Source organism: Camelina sativa, unplaced genomic scaffold (assembly GCF_000633955.1).
Source record: "Camelina sativa cultivar DH55 unplaced genomic scaffold, Cs unpScaffold00430, whole genome shotgun sequence".
Classification (NCBI taxonomy): domain Eukaryota; kingdom Viridiplantae; phylum Streptophyta; class Magnoliopsida; order Brassicales; family Brassicaceae; genus Camelina; species Camelina sativa.
The window spans coordinates 1-3,338 of record NW_010921700.1 but is presented as its reverse complement, the minus strand read 5'-3'; the positions used below and the strand labels follow the sequence as shown (position 1 = coordinate 3,338).

The following is a 3,338-nucleotide window of genomic DNA, read 5'->3' as shown; positions in this document are numbered from 1 at the left end:
GTTTTATAATTTTCTAAATAGTTTGTTATTGTTTCCTAAGATTTCTGAAACAATAAATAGAATCTGTTTAATTATTTTATTACATAATTTTGAAATAATTTTATTATTATTTTATTAAATAATTTCGAAATTATTTTATTAATGATTTCTTGTAATCTAATAAATTAATAATTACTATTTTTTTAGATAATCATTTTTAGGTTACAACAAATTAATATTAAAATTATGTTATTATATTTTGTATTAAAATACAGTGGCATTTTGCGTAATATTTTACATNCGGTGGTATTAGTCCCTATCGCTACAAGCTAGACCTCCTAACCACATAGCCTCACCACGGCTCGGATCTCTACTATTGCCACCAGCTTCCCCAACACCATCGTTAGCAAGTGATTCGCTTTGAGGGTAATCAAAGTTAGGTTTCTCTCTCCGGCAAGAATCAGCGTCCATCTAGTTGCCGCCGCCGTGTTAACCGTGATAGACACCGTCAATGCTTTAATTCTCTCTCTCCATGGTCTCTCTCGCCGGTGAAACACGGATTCTCTAATTCTCACAATTTCAACATTTTGTTTAATCCTTGTTTTAATTTAATTTTATTAATGATATATTAGTTTGTGCTAAATTTGGAACATTTGAGAATATGTGCTAATTTTGGACTAAAAACTTAAAATTGTGCTATTTGTGAGAATTCATTACTCTAAAAATCATTACTCTAAAAATCAAACTCCAGAATTTATATTTCTCCGGCGAAGTTTGAGGTGAATCTTTCGATCTGAGATCTTCATCAACTTCTGGGAGAACCGCCGAAACGATTAGCTTTTTGACTCACCGTACTCCACCGCTTTAGCCGGTATAACCTCCGCCTTTGCAAGAAAAACCAAACCTGTATCGACGAGACTCTCCTCCTAATCGAATCATTTAAAGAGAAATGGTAAGCAATTGGTTGTGGTCCTCTCAAATCAACCCATGGGGAAGGGATCGTTTATGATCGGTTGATTTGTTATGTCATCGTTGCTTCGTCTCCGGTTCTCGACTCGTTGAGTTAGAACTATCATCAACAATGGTGATTTACGTAAGGTAATTAATCTTCTAACGGTGATTTGAAATGGATTTTGAGTGTGTTGATTTAGATAGTGATGAAATTGTGATTTAACTTCCTTCTATATATGGCTATCAATTTTGGTGTTGGGATTGGTCTTTCATTGTTTCGATTCAAATGGGAAAATTTGGTGATAGAATTGATGTGGCGAATCAGCTTGGTTCCTTCCACCGGAATAAAGGAAGGATCATCCGTCAATGAATAAAAATTCAGGAACAATTATCGAGTTCAAGCAACGATTTTGCAAGAAGATGAAGAGAAAGTGGTGGTGGAGGAGTCATTTAAAGCCGAGACATTTACTGGTAAAGAACCACTTGAGTAGTCAAATACGAGTTCTTCTTCAACTACTTTGTTTGACTCATGAATCATTAAGCATGAGCAAGGAGTGAATGTCTCCTTACTGTAAGGGTTTTATATTGTTGCGTCTTACTAGAAATTTAGAAAGTTTGATAATTGATTGTATGTTCATGTTATTAACAAGAGTTATTTCATTTCTTCTGATGTTGTCTTTTTTTTTTCTTTTATGTTTCCCCTCAGGACTTGGTGATTAAGATACTTCACAGATTGTATTGTTATCGAATCTATGCAACGTTTTTTGTTCTTGAGACGATTGCTAGAGTGCCTTATTTTTGCCAGTACATCTATCTGTAGTTTCAGTTCCTTATAAGTTTGTGGAAGTTACATTTAAGAGAGTATAAAGAGCTAGTCATCAGGATTTTGTATTCTTTGTAAGACAGTAAGATTGTGAATGTCACTTGAGATATGTGAAAAAAAACATTGACATACTACTGATCAAGGAATATATATAGGCCATCTTCCTTNTATAAATTTTAAAAACGCAAAACTTAGATTTTTAAAAGCTTAATTTATTTTGGTTGATTAGATAGAAATCAATTAATATAAGTGAAATTGGGAAGAATAGATGTTGTCTAGGGAGAATTAGGTAGAGCGTAAAAGTACAGGGGTATACTAGTTGAAACACTATTTTACTGGGGGTCTCATACAGGCAGCCCTTTGAGAAAAGAAGAAAGTTTTTTATTGGTCAATGTTCAAACAGAAAATTTATGTACGATTTTTTTTTTTTAATGACTAGCAGAAGTATCAAGATTACTTGTGCAGTTGTGCGCCAATATATCTCTTATAGCGAAATCCATATTTTCTTTTGTTAACTCTTTTCTGAAGAGCAGATTCCTCTCTATTGTCTCTCTGTTTTCTGTAACCAGGAGCTTAACTGTTAGTAACTGCTGATGATAATAATAATTGCTTAAGACAAAGCCAAACTTTAATTATTGTTTTTTTTCAGTTTCTTTCACATGCTCAGCAACAAATGATTCTATTGTAAAACCTCTGTAAATTAACACAATTAAGAATATAGGATTAAGTTTATAAAGCTATTAATTAATTGATTCATCTAATAAACAAATTCAAATTCAAAGTATCATAATTTATCGATGTATTAATTTACCATAAAAAAATTTATACAAATTTTGACTGTTTTTTTTTTGGGTTAAGACTTTGACTTTATTTGATGTTAGTCAAACTTTTATCATATGTTGAAACAGAAACTATCTTATAAAATAGGACGATGTTGTTTATGTTTGTTATTAAAAGGGTAACTAGGTAATCTTACGGTTAGAAGATAACAACAAGATACATTGGTTTCGTGAGAGAGAAAAAGAGAAAAAAAGATGTGGCATTTATGCAAAATCACATTTAAGAAGCAAACGAGATCAAATTATAAGTGATATATGTGAGTTGGGCCACAAAACAGTCCAACAAGGAGGAAGCCCAACAAAGAAGGTTGGTCAACACTCTCAAGTCATGACAAAGACTGTACCTGCTCCATAACCGATTTGGTGCTCTGCAAGATAAGGATGATGACTAGCTCATCACAGCTGTCATGAGAGCTGTCACAATGACTCACCTATTTCTAGATTATTCTCTTTGTTTCTATATAAGACATAGTTCTCTAAGAGTGTAAACCTATCTTGACATTATAAGAAAGAATCAAGTTCTTCTCAAAGGTTTATCTTTATTTTCATGGTATCAGAGCCTTGTAAACCTTAACAGGTTCTACAATGGCGACCTCATATCCTTTCCCTGACAACATTCATGTCACGAGTACAGTTACTATCAAACTCAACAACACAAACTATCTCCTTTGGAAGACTCTGTTTGAATCTCTCTTATTGTGTCAAAAACTCATCGTGTTCGTCAATAGTGCCGTGACAGCTCCTTC

The 3,338-nt window shown here is 33.2% G+C and overlaps 1 long non-coding RNA gene across 2 annotated transcripts; it reads left to right on the top strand.

Annotated features, from left to right (window-relative positions):
* Positions 1–711: 711 nt before the first annotated feature.
* LOC104773037 lies at positions 712–1,787 on the top strand. Of its 2 annotated transcripts, XR_002037135.1 has the most exons (3): positions 712–1,077; positions 1,237–1,401; positions 1,637–1,787. It is a non-coding gene; the product is annotated as an uncharacterized LOC104773037 (long non-coding RNA). The 2 variants fall into 2 exon arrangements; XR_765012.2 differs by lacking the exon at positions 1,637–1,787 and having other exon boundaries at positions 1,237–1,598.
* The last annotated feature ends 1,551 nt before the right edge of the window (positions 1,788–3,338 follow it).